The sequence below is a fragment of the Myotis davidii genome, unplaced genomic scaffold (assembly GCF_000327345.1).
Source record: "Myotis davidii unplaced genomic scaffold, ASM32734v1 scaffold330, whole genome shotgun sequence".
Classification (NCBI taxonomy): Eukaryota; Metazoa; Chordata; class Mammalia; order Chiroptera; family Vespertilionidae; genus Myotis; species Myotis davidii.
Genome location: NW_006283770.1, coordinates 715,553 through 729,112, shown reverse-complemented (window position 1 = coordinate 729,112; position 13,560 = coordinate 715,553). Strand labels below are relative to the sequence as shown.

The following is a 13,560-nucleotide window of genomic DNA, read 5'->3' as shown; positions in this document are numbered from 1 at the left end:
AGAGTGTATGAGATTTTTTCTCATCTTAATTATCTTAAATGCAGACATATTCACTATAATTAGATGCAAGCATTTGACTATTTCATTTTGACTTTAGTTTACCTGAATAAGGGAAGGAAGCCCTTATTGGTGTTATCTGGAGAGAGGTGTGTGTGTGTGTTTGAGGGGGGTGGGGGGGTAGAGTATGAGATGATTTCTCATCTTAATTATCTTAAATGCAGACATATTCACTATAATTAGATGCAAGCATTTGACTATTTCATTTTGACTTTAGTTTACCTGAATAAGGGAAGGAAGCCCTTATTGGTGTTATATCTGGAGAGAGTGATTTTTGGTTCTTTCTCACGGGCTATGAATTTTGCACAGGGACTACTGATCAGATTTGTGTATTAGAAGTATCACTCTGGCAGCAGCAAGAAAAGATAAATTGAAGGGGATGACAAGACTGGAGGCAGAATCAAGTTAAGAAAATATTGCCTGAGGCTAGGTCATCATCATCATCATTATGATATCCTGAAATGAAGAAAGAACCTGGCAGAAATGAAATAAAATCAACTAAGTTTAGTCACTTGGTGGGGGAGAAGGAGGAGTCTAAGATGGCATTCAAATTTCTTATTTGAATGACATGATGGGATAGGTGTCTTTCACTAAAGTATGGACCGTAGGAAAAGGTGCAGTTTGGGTCATGTCGAATGGGCCCTGCAAGTGAAGCAACCTATGAACATTTGGATGTGTGAATTGGTTTAGGGGAGATAGATGGTCCAGAGATATCAATTTGGTAATCAGTCTTATATAGCTGGTAGGTAAGTGTTTACAGTAAGAAAGATTAGAAAATGTGTTTAGATTCAGAAGAGAAGGCAAAAGAATCCTATGGAATGATCTTAAGGAAATTGAGAGAGGAAAGAATTTTGAGAGAATAAAGAACAACGCTATATGTATTGAGCAATGAATAAAAATCAACAACTGAGTCATGGAAAGAGCAGTCCATTTTATTTAGTAATATGAAGGTCATGGGTGATGGGCCATTGACCAAGAGATTCAGGGATATGGATATAGAACCTTGATTACATAGAATTGGTTAAAGACTGGAATTTGCAGTTTAAAAAATATATTTAAAAAAGTGAATGGGAATCTGACTGATGTGGCTCAGTGGCTGAGCATCAACCTCTGAAGCAGGAGGTCATGGTTCAATTCCTAGTCAGGGCGCATGCCCAGGTTGCAGGCTCGATCCCCATTGGGGGCATTCAGGAGGCAGCCAATCCATGATTCTTTCTCATCATTAATGTTTCTATCTCTCTCTCCCTCTCCCTTCCTCTCTGAAGTCAATAAAAATATTTTTTAAAATAAAATAAATTTTAAAAAGTGAATGGGAGGTGAAGAAATAGAGACACAGATATGCACTCTGTTCCTGGTTCTTCAGTATGAAAGAAAGGGAATAACAGGCACAAGGATAGTTTTTCAGTTCTATTGTTCTTCCACTTGGTCTTTGACTAAAATGTTGCTTTAGGTTGCATTTCCTAAGTTAATGTTAAACTTTGTATTTTTCTATAATTAATCATTCTATAATATTTCAGCTAGTGGCATACATAAGTGTGAAAGAATCAGGGCTGCCCCCAAATCAAATTAAGTATAAATACTAAATTGTGTGATTTCCATGAATGCACAGGATTAAAAAATATTTATGACAGAAATATGTAAAATCATGATTGAATAAAAGGAAGAAGTTGACAGCGTGTTGGATAAATGTGAGATATCTTACAAATGATTTTTAAATGAGGCCATCTGTTAAAGCTTGCTGATGCTCTCAGTCTGGAGCAAGAGGTTATTGATGTTTTCACGCAAATCAGGCTTTAACCAAAATACTTTGGAAAAAAACAGATGCCTTATAGAAACTCATTATTCCTAAAATAATTACAACCCTCTAAATGTTAACATCCTTTCTACAAAGAATGGTATTATGCTAATACTGTTTATATATGTGAATGTGAAATTATGGTAAATTATTATATCATTGCTGTAATATAATGCAATGGTTTCTCCCTACCCCACCTCCAACCTCACCCCCAGGAGATACATGCCTGCTTACCAGGACCAATTTTCTACTTATTTAGCCAAAAATAATTGACCTTTGAAAGTCATAACCCAAGTAGTTGCATTTGAACTAAAATCTAAAGATAACCCTACATTCTCAAACATTCTCTCTTCCCACTCTTAGGGTCTTTTTAGACTCCCAGTAAGTCTTCAGATATATTGAAGTAAAAGAAATTTCATAATAGAATATAGTCATTCTGTCCTGTTTCATTAATGTTGAAGTTGAAGAATTAGTAATATTTTGCTAGAAAATGAACTTCCAGTGTTACTACTATTTTGATGTACATGGTCACTCACTATATTAATAAAGTGAACAGTGTGCAGAAGTGCCTAGAGACAGAAATCATGAGAGTCTTTGAATTCTACATATATGCTACGTTAATTTGCATCTGCACAAAAAGAGGTCAGTTTAGAGAAAAAAATGAAGAGATTTCTTATTTGCAGCTTTTATCATTACTGAGAGAGCAGTAAATTAGACTAGGATTTGAGGTTTCTCTACTTTATGGGATTTTATCTTCGTCACTGAGTGGAATGCTGGACCAAGTTCTGTTGACATGTAAGCACCTTGCTCAAGGGTCACTTTAGTACTTTGAGAAGCTTTTGAGCATAAGACTCTTTATTTCATAAACTAATAAAAGTATTATCAATTGGTGTCTTCTTGTTCTTTTGAGGATGCTCTTAGCTTCAGTAGGCTTACTTGAAAACAGTAGCTCAATCACTCAGATGACCCATCTCTTTTCTCCTTCCTGTCTGCCCTTTGGGTTGAAGCACTTGTCAGAATGGAGGACAGAAAGACTGGAGAATTAACGTATGTCAAAGCCCTTGCCTAGCTCCGTCCTGGGGATGGGAAGTCTATACCTACTAATTTGTTACCTTATGTTTATGTGCTCTATAAAGTCGGACGGTGTGGTGATTTAGAGTGAGGCTCTGCAGTCTGGTGGCCTGAATTTGAAAATTAGCTCCAACACTTGTCTCTCTTCCTCAGTTTCTTCATCTGTAAAACAGAGACAATAGTAGCCCCTTCCACATGCATGTTTGTCAGGATTAAATAAGTTAATATGTTTAAAAGGCTTGGCACAAGGCCTAATGGTTGTTGTGGTGGGGATGTTTTTTTACACAGACAGCAGAGCTTAGCTGTGCTCAGGGGAATCTGGAGAAGTGCTCATTAACAGGCAATAATTCTACCCTCTACAGTCCATTATATACCACGAGAATATTGGTGGTCCCAAAATATCACTCCTCTCATAAAGGAAGGAAAAGAAAATGCCATGTGTTTTCACAAGCATTATCTCATTTAATCTTCAGAACAATTCTTGCAAAATAGGCAATTAGTCCATTTTTACATGTGAGGGACCTTACACAGATCAAATGACTACTAGATAACAAAGTCAAGATTTAGCCAGAAGAGCACCTGAATCCAGAGCCTATCTGTTTCCAACTCATTCTGCTGGCTAGGTGACCAACATTTAGGCATAGCTGCTTTCTTCCCTTTCCTCATGTGGCAAATTAAGAGACCTCTGCAGCAGTCCAGTCCATCTATCTGCCTCTTCTCCCTTCAAGTGAGAGAGCACACACGATAGACACTCCAATAATGTTGGGTCATTGAACGGTCAAATATTACTACTTTTCCATGTACATTTTGCATCTTTAATATTGCAGTGGTTTCTTTGTACTGACCATGTGGAAAAGTAAATATAGAACTTCATTTATGAGACAAAGTTATTTCGATGTAACCGATATCCTCTTCTACTGAATAGGTTACAAAGTCTGAGTTAATGAGAAAGAGTGATTATAGTAACTTCCTATCCTCATCTATTTTGATCTTTTTTTCTTTTCTTTAAAGAAAATGCTGGCCCTGGAATTACTGCCTTTTGCCGGGAGCCGATGCATCCTTGATGTTTCAAAGGACCTGGCATATATGGCATACTGTTCTTAATATGTTTGATCACCTTCTTGGCACTATGTGTTTTAACCAAGGGCACCTCTCTGAGAAAGGTTGTTTCCCCAAGTAGGGGTTTTCCCCTGAAGTTAGGGAGGGAATAAAACCTCTTAACTGCCAGGCGGGTAATTAATCACTTTAACTACGAACAATCATGCTTAAGTACATAATCTTTACTCCCTGGAATGGAGATAAGATACGCCCTAACCTTTGGAATAGAGATTGATAGGATTAGAATCACCTGGTATAAATACAGATGCAACAAGACAATGGGAGACAGAACTCAAGAGACAGAACTTAGGAGAGCTGTGACCTGGGAATAGCCCTTATAATAGAACACAGAGATTAACCTAGACAGGGTTAAACTCAACAGAACTAGATTAACAAACGCCCTAACCTTTGGAATAGAATGGATAGGATTAAAATCAACTGGTATAAATACAGATGTAACAGGACAGTAGACACAGAGCCTGGCTAGGCTGCTGATCAACTGAACGCTGTCTCCGTGTCATTCCTTCATGCTTCGCCGACTCCGTCCACACCTTTGGGGACCCCTGGACCTGCTGGGGTTGGACCCCGGCAGTCTCTGGCCAATAAAATTCTTATCTGGTAATAACTTTATTTAAAAATATGAAAGCCATGTGAGTGATTATTATTTTCCACCTGAGATAATAATGCATTTACATGTATAAGGCACATGTATCATGGGGGACTTTACAGAAAGAATCAACTTTCAAGTAAAGATATCTTTAGTGAATCTGTTTCCAACCGATGCACAACTATATGAGAATACAACTGTTATTTTGCTCAGCTAAAGCACGTTCTTGCATTGAAACCCTGCTAATGCCAATCATTCTGGAAACTACACACCATTCCATTAATCCCTCTAACCATATTTATATCTCTGTACAGCTGTATGTTTGATAGGCATGTACTCATCACCTGTGTTTATATGTTTGCTTTCCTTTCCTCACAGCACAGAGTTGAAGACTCTTCTGCTAATTAGTTGTTTAACATAGTTATATAACCTTGGGAATGTTACCTGACCTCGTTGTGCCACAACATTTTTTTTAAAATATAGTTTTGTGGATTTCAGAGAGGAAGGGAGAGAGAAAGAGAGATAAGAACATCAATGGTGAGAGAGAATCATTGATTGGCTGCCTCCTGCATGCCCCCCACTGGGACCAAGCACACAACCCAGGCATGTGCCATTGACCTGAATCGAACCCAGGACCCTTCAGTCCACAGACCAACACTCTATCCACTGAGCCAAATCAACTAGGGCGTGCCTCACCTTTTTAATGTTTATTATTTGTCAGCCACAGTACCAGTCGCTTTATCTGTCTAATTTCATTTACCTGTATATTAATGTGAAGGAGAAGCCAAAGAGCAAATGTGTTTATTCATTTAACTCTCACCACAGCTTTTAAGTTAGACTTTATTATCATTTTTATTGATTAAGGTACTGAGATACAATGCCTGCCTTATTGCGCAGCCTTTTATAAAGATGAGCCACATATTCAAAGCTGGCCTGGTAAACTCCAGTTTGGAAGGACACCCGGTTAAAAATGTCAAACCATCAATGACTACTTCTGCCCTTTTTCTTATTTAATTTCAAGTGTCAGTTTTCTTACAAGCTACTGAACAAATGCCCTGTTGACTTTCAGTTCTTGATATTTAAGAAATATTTGGTTGGCTGTCCTAAAAAAAAATAAAAGGAACACTTCCAACAACCAAATCTGTTAGGAATATGTAGGATAGTACTGAAGTGTGTGGACTCCAGAGCCCGCTAGACCCAGCCCTCCACTTGCTAGTTATGTTACCGAAGGCAAGTTATTTCACCTTTTCTTTTCATCTGTAAAATTTGGTCTTTAATATTAGCCTCATGAGATGGCTGTGAGGATAAACTGAGAAAATTATGTAAGTACCTGGTACACATAGTACGTATTAGTCACATAGTAAATAGTCACCATTACTAGTAGTACTTAAGGTCTCCTTTACTGAGCAGTTTGACTCATGCTTTCTTATTTGAGACCTTTCTAAAGTACTTCTGTGGTTCTTTAATTTTTGGTTTTCAGTCAGATACTCTGGAAATGATTTTAATTCAGAATACTGTTTAATACCTCCCCAAATGTCCTACATTTAGACTTAAGAAGTCTTAATATTAAAAAGCTGCTGCATCTTAAGTTCCATTTCAAGTATCAGTAAAGCAAGTTAGTGCAGATAATTTAACACCCAGTCATTTCCATTTATCTCTTTTTCAGAATACCTTCTTAGTTATGTACCTTATGAATTTAAAACATGACGAAAGATGAATTTCTTAATATGTACATTATGTTTTCTGAGCCTGTTAATTCTTTGAGGAAATTAAGGGAAAAAATAATGAAGCCATGTTATACAGGTACTTAATTTTTTTTAAATCTGTGGTAGTACTATGGTAATTAATGCTTATTTTATGCAAACTAGACTATATCTGTTAACAGACACATTACTGTCAAGAAAATATTACTTGTCTTAATTATCAGTAATGAAGCAGGGATAAGCTGCTCACTTAGATATAATATATCTAATGACCTTTTCAGTTAGAGGTTGTGATGAAAGGTATCAGTTTCACAAATTATGCTTCACTCAGCTTCTGGCCTTTGTGTAGATTAATGTTTTGCGGATGAGTTTTAAAGTCAGACATAAATTGTGTTTCATATTTAAAATTGATTTAGTGTCTTGCTCTTAGTACATCATTTTCTCATTTATAAACCCTCAATTTTATCTTCAAGCTTAAAAAAATAGTCCATTGTAAATTTAGGACTCCTTTACTAACTGCCAGTGTTGTCTTAACCTTACCAAATAAAACAGTACATATATTTCCACTTGTTCAACCAAAAGACAAGTTTGTTATTTCTGAATTTAGGACAATAAACACAATGTTCATGACAATTTTGAACTAGGAATATAAGTATTTCTAATACCATTTTTCCTGAAACTCTGAGATGACACAGAGCTACTTATTTTGATAGAATTTATCCCTTACTCAGTCGTTTACTGAATAATAAATATCTTATCAGAGTATGGGAACATCATTCAAGAACTCAGAGATTTATGCAATAAGAAAATTCATAGCAATAGGAAAATTGCCCCATGTTTTAGTTACTAAGTAAGGATGTAAGTGTTGGGGGTTGATGCAGCAAAGCAATGAAATGGAAAGTGATACTCTAATTTGTTAAGCCATGGAGACTTTTGTCTCTCTAAAATATTTATTCAGAAGCCCATTTAAAAATCTGAGAAAATCAGAGCTGCTCTGCTTGAATGGAAAGGTTCCTACAACGGCTTGAAGGAACCCAGAGGGCTCAAGGAGCAGTCCTGATACTGTGGTGCATACTGGAATTGTTCACAGAGCCCAAACGGTACAGCAGGAGGGAAGAGTACAGACATCTTTTACTACCCTTCATTTTAACTGTGACGCACCTAAAATGTAATACAGATTAGCCAGCCAAGTTCACGTCAATAAGTGCTATGATCTGAAATCTAAAAAAATTATAGCACTTCCAGTAGTGGGATCTTTTCTTTACTCTTTGCTGCCCCACTGCTGTGATAATGAATTTTGAAAACTCTTCAGAGAACAGTTTCTGAGTTGACCTGTCTTTCCATTAAAAAAAAAAAAAAGTAAGCCATAGATTTCCATTTCCAAGGACATAGTAAGTCCCACCTGTCCCAAAACGTCTACTGTTTACTTCTTACCCATTGCTCATATTAGAGTAGTGTGGGACGTTGGGTGCTAATTCTCCACTCTGCTTTGCTGAAGAGCAAGAGCAGGACCAGGTTAGCAAAAGAGGAATTTTCTTGTGCTATCCTTAAATTCTTCAATTCCTCAAAAGTATATTCACACATAGAGTTGCCTGTGATTAGAATTCTCCATCTAACAGCTCCTCCACCACCTACCAGTGTCATGTCAACCAAGCTAACTTTCATTTATTCCTCAGGCTACATCAAATGTCACTGCCCACTTTGGGGCGTCTCTGATCCATCCCTTATTTGTTCTTTCATAGCATCCTTTACTTCAACATAGCAGTAACCATACTGCATTGCAATTACTTTTCTCATCTCCTTCTACATGCTCAGTTCCCTAAACACAGAGACCACAAATGTCTTGTTCATCATTGAATCCTATAGCCTAACAGAGTTTCTGACATGTGGCAAGTTCCCTGTATTTATTAGGGAAGGAGGGGAGAGACCTAGACTCTACTCCCCGCTCAAAGGATGTAACATGCTGATAGAAACTGGTTTCTTGTTGAGAAGCAGCCTTGGACTTCCATATGACTTTGGAAGAGTTATCTATCTCTGGGTCTTTGTTTCCCTTTCCAGTAAGATGATAATGCCTCTGTGCGTAGCTTGTGTCTTCATTCTGCTGAAAACATAAGGTGATGAAAGGCCTGGGGCTCTTAACAATAAAGATTAAGAAAGAAAGTTTCCCTGTATCAGAGCTTTCTTCTCAGTTTCTGAAGTATAATGGAGGAGGAAGTTACATTTTCCTTTGAATAACAGATTAAGGAGTTGTCTCTTGGGAAATAATTTCTTTAAAATCATCTCACTTTTTCCCATGTCTCAAGAAGTTGAGTAATGTACGACCTCCTTCATTTACAAATAAGCCAATGTACTTTTAATGCTGATGACATTCTTTAAATTAAGTATATTTGTAGTTAGTCTTGGAAACTTTAGAATTTTATTTCTTTGTTTTATCCTTGAGAATTGTAGTTATACAACTCATAATTTAACATGTGCACAGTGTAGCCATGATGGAATTACTGTCTATAATTTAAAATGTCTGAATTTGTTTCTGTCAAAAATTAGGAATTTAAGTACAATTAATCAGTGCTCCTTCAAAAGCAGTACCACTCTTCCAGTTATTAATTATATTATTTTTGTATTGTCATGAGCAGCTGATGACGTGAATGGAGTGCGGAAGATGGGAGATGAGGTTAGAAGAGAATTATTCTATTCCGTTTTTTAGGAAGTTGGGACATAAAAAGTTAAGTTCAAGAAGAAAAACCATTGAATTTCAATAGTGATTCTACTACATATTAGGAAATAAACATTTTAAGGATTTTTTGGGGGGGAAATAAAGCATTCATGGCCAGAATAGTAGTTTATATTTAACAGAACTAAATGGTCACATTTTCAAGTAAAATACTCCCTGGCATTTGAACAGCTGTTATATCTACATCAGATTTGAATACTGCTGCTCAACCTTCCCAGCTGTAGCGGGGGCGGCTTGTTAGTTTAATTCAGTATAAAATATGCATAGCATACTTACATTTGAAACTTTAAACACATATTTGTGTTAAATTGATAAATTTTGGTTCCCTAAGCCTATTTTAGATAAACCCTTTATCTCTGAGTTATATATTATTCTCAACTATATGTTTGAAAATAGTTAAAATATATTTCCAGCTCAGGTCAGTGTAGCTTAGTTGGTTGAGCCTTGTCCTATGCACTGAAAAGTTGCTGGTTCAATTCCCAGTCAGGGCATGTACGCAGGTTGTGATTTTAGTCCCCAGTGAGGGTGTGTATAGGAGACAACTGATTGATGTTTCTATCTCACAAAAATGTTTCTCTCTCTATCACTCTCTCTCTCTCTCTCTCTCTTTCCCCTCTCTCTCTAAAATATTCAATAAAAACATTTTAAAAATATTTTTATAATTTTATATTGGGATTTAACAAAAAAATATATACATTTTGTGTACATATACTCGTAATAGCATTGCTGTATTCATAGGAAAATTTAAATAATGTGTTCCTATGTTCCTTCCTATTCAATTCTCTAACTCTAACAGAATTTTCTTTGCTAATGCAGTGATGGAAATGGAATGAGGACAAGGTGGTTGCTGTAAGAAGGCAACATAAAAGACCAGTACTTCTCAGTCTTACAAGACTAAGGTTAAAAGGGGTTAAGATCAAAATACATGTGGCATGTGAATATAGTGTATAAAAATTTTGGTCTGCTAAACTGGAAAATATTGCTTGGCATTTGAAAGAGATAATTTTAGAAAAAAAAAACACAACTGCTCATGGGTCTACACCACTCACATATGCTCGCACACATACCAGGTGTACCAATTAATAATGCAGATTTTTTTCAATAGACGGAGTTACACATGTGTTGATATTTATGCAATTTGATATGTATGCTATTTAGTTGTATTGACAGCAAGCTTCAAAACTTCATATGTCAAATTTTCTGAAGTTGTTAACATAGATATTTTTACATTTAAAAATGCTGAATTTTGTACAAAAAAAAAAGCATTTGCAGGAAGTTTTAATTCATAACTTTATTTTGAAGAAAAGTGCTGTTGGAAGTGATTGTATACTTCGGGAAGCTTATGGTGAACATGCTCCATCTCAAGATACTTGTGAACGCTGGTTTAAACACTTTAAAAGTGATGATTTCAATGTGAAAGACAACATCCAGGTCAACCAAAAAAGTTTGAAGACCAAGAATTACAAGCATTATTGGATGAAGATGCTTGTCAAACTCAAAAAGAACTTGCAGAAAGATTAAACATTGCTCAGCAAACAATTTCCAATTGTTTACAAGCAATGTGAAAGATTTTAAAGGAAGGAAAATGGGTGCCACATCAACTGAACGAAAGACAAATGGCAAACTGAAAAGTCATCAGTAAAATGTTGCTTCAACGGCTTGAAAGTTTTTTTTTGCATCGAATTGTGACTGACAATGAAAAGTGGCTTTATTTTAAGAATTCCAAATGCACAACTTTGATCGTGAAACGACCAAAATGTGCCAGAAGACATGGCAAAGTAATTTTGCTTCATGATAATGCACCATCACACACTTTAAAACCAGTTAAAGACACGTTAAAAGATCTTGCCTGGGAAGTATCAGCCCACCCACCATATTCACCAGACCTCCTTCAGATTACCAGTTGTTCCGATTGATGGCACATGCACTTTCTGAGCAGCACTTCAAAATGTAAGAAGAAGTGGAAAATTGGGTCTCTGAATAGTTTGTCTCAAAACAAAAAAAGTTCTATTGGGATGGTATCCACAAATTACCTGAAAGATAATGTGTAGCTAGTGATGGACAGTACTTTGAATAAAGCACTTTTGATGTTTCTCTTGAAATTGTCATGTTTTCTTTGATTACAAAATCTGCATTATTAACCAGTACCTGGTATACAGATAAATACAACAAGAGTTACAGATTCATCTATATGTTGTATATGTACTATATACATACATATATTCTTAGCTTTATTTTCTGGAGAGCTTAGAAGCTATAACAACCTAAGGAATTCTCCAAGTACCCAGACATTGGTTTCTAGGTATCATTTACCACTAATTAAAAAAAAAAAAAGAAAGAAAGAGAAGGAAGGCTTTGGCAAAATAGCTGATTATGGGGCTGGGGCACAGAAAGTATAGCAGTAAAATTGAAATCCATGAGTCTATACTGAGACAAATGGATAGATAGATAGATAGATAGATAGATGAAAAGGGAAACCTCTTTCATACAGAATACCAATGAGTAAACTAGAGGAATGATGAAATAGAAAATCATCATTTGACAATCATAGTTGTATTCAGTTCAGAAAAGAATTGTCAATGGAGGCTAAAGTGGCTGATGGATTGATGAGGAATAGCATAGTGATAGACTATCAAAGTATTTCCAAACTACTAGTCAGTTATAAAGGGAAGAATTATGACTTTACAAAAACCTGATTAACGAGGGGGGAAGAAAATGGCGGAGGTATAGACAGATGTGTCTCGTGCCTTGTCCTGGAGCAGATAAGGGTGAGCAGCTGAAACAGGTAACATACAGCCCGAATAAGCAGAAGATATTCACCTGGGAGACAGTTTGCAGCTGGGAAAGACAGAGGACTCCCGTAGAAAGGGGACAGTTGGAGACTGCAGCTAAAATCTCTCCCGGAGCGCCGGCTCAGCCACGGAGACCGCACCATCTTGAGTGGCTGTTATTGGAAGTATATACATCCAAAGACACAGCATCCAGAGACTGGCTACTAACCCAGAAACAACAGATCTCAAGCATCGTGACTACGTGAACTTAGAGGAACCCCGCTTCTCCTCAAGGAAAGCAGAGAGAGAACTACATAACCAAAAACCTGGAGAAGAGAGATCATGGTGAGACAAAGAACCAGCCCGCATATGAAAGAAAAACAAGCATCACCAGAAAAGAAAGTAAATGAAATGGAGGCAATGGAGGCAAGCAACCTGTCAGAAAAAGAATTCAGAGAAATGCCCATAGGGTGGATGAAAAGAATGGAAGACAAATTCAACAATATGTGTAAGAACCAAAAGGAAATGAAGAAAAACCAAGAAGAAATGAAAAATGACATCACTGCTATAAAGAACTCAATAGAAAGCATCAACAGTAGACTAGAAGAAGAAGAGGATCACATCAGTGAGCTAGAAGACAAGGTAGGAAAAAATACCCAAGCACAGCAGCTTCTAGAAAAAAAAAATTAAAAAGCAGGAGGAGAGCCTAAGAGAACTCTGGGACAACACAAAATGAAACAATGTCTGAATAATAGGGGTGCCAGAAGGAGAGGAAACTGAGCAAGGAATAGAAAACCTGTTTGAAAAAATAATGACAGAAAACTTCCCTGATATAGAGAAGAAAAAACTCACACAAATCCAAGAAGCTCACAAAGTCCCAAACAAAATGAACCCGAAAAGACCAGTGCCAAGGCACATTATAATTAAATTGGCAAACACCAATGACAAAGCAAGAATCTTAAAGCAGCCAGAGAGAGACAGAAAGTTACCTACAAAGGATCCCCCATCAGACTAGAGACTGATTTCTCAACAGAAACACATCAGGGAAGAAGGGAATGAAATGAAATATACAAAGTCATTCAAAGGAAGGGTCTGAACCCAAGAATACTGTACCCAGCAAAGCTATCAATCAAAATTGAGGGTGAAATCAGGAGCTTTACAGACAAAAAAGGTCTACGGGAGTTAATTACCACCAAACCAGCAATGCAAGATATGCTAAAGGGTCTGCTGTAAAAAGAAAAATTAGGAAACAAAGAAGGAACACCGGGGTAAAGAATAAAAATGGCGGCTAACAAGTATCTATCAATAATAACTTTAAATGTAAATGGATTAAATGCCCCAATCAAAAGACACAGGGTAACTGAGTGGATAAGAAAACATGACCCATATATCTGCTGTCTACAGGAAACACAACTCAGAAAAAAGACGCACACAGACTAATGATGAAGGGATGGGAAAAAAGCCGGGGTAGCAATAGTTATATCTGATAAATTAGATCTCAAAGTGAAGGACATAAAAAGAGATAAGGAAGGCCACTTCATAATACTAAAGGGAGCAGTCCAACAAGAAGAAATAACTCTGGTAAACATATATGCACCCAACATAGGAGCACCCAAATCCATAAGAAATCTTCTGGAGGAGGTCAAGGGAGAGATTGACAGCAACACAATCATAGTAGGGGACTTTAACACCCCATTATCTCCACTGGACAAATCCTCTAAACAGCA

At 36.8% G+C, this 13,560-nt stretch overlaps 1 protein-coding gene across 1 annotated transcript in view; it reads left to right on the top strand.

The window, feature by feature from the left end:
* The window catches only part of ELP4 (elongator acetyltransferase complex subunit 4), a 180,209-nt gene that overhangs the window by 98,953 nt on the left and 67,696 nt on the right, over positions 1–13,560 (top strand). The gene's annotated exons all lie outside the window — the stretch shown is intronic.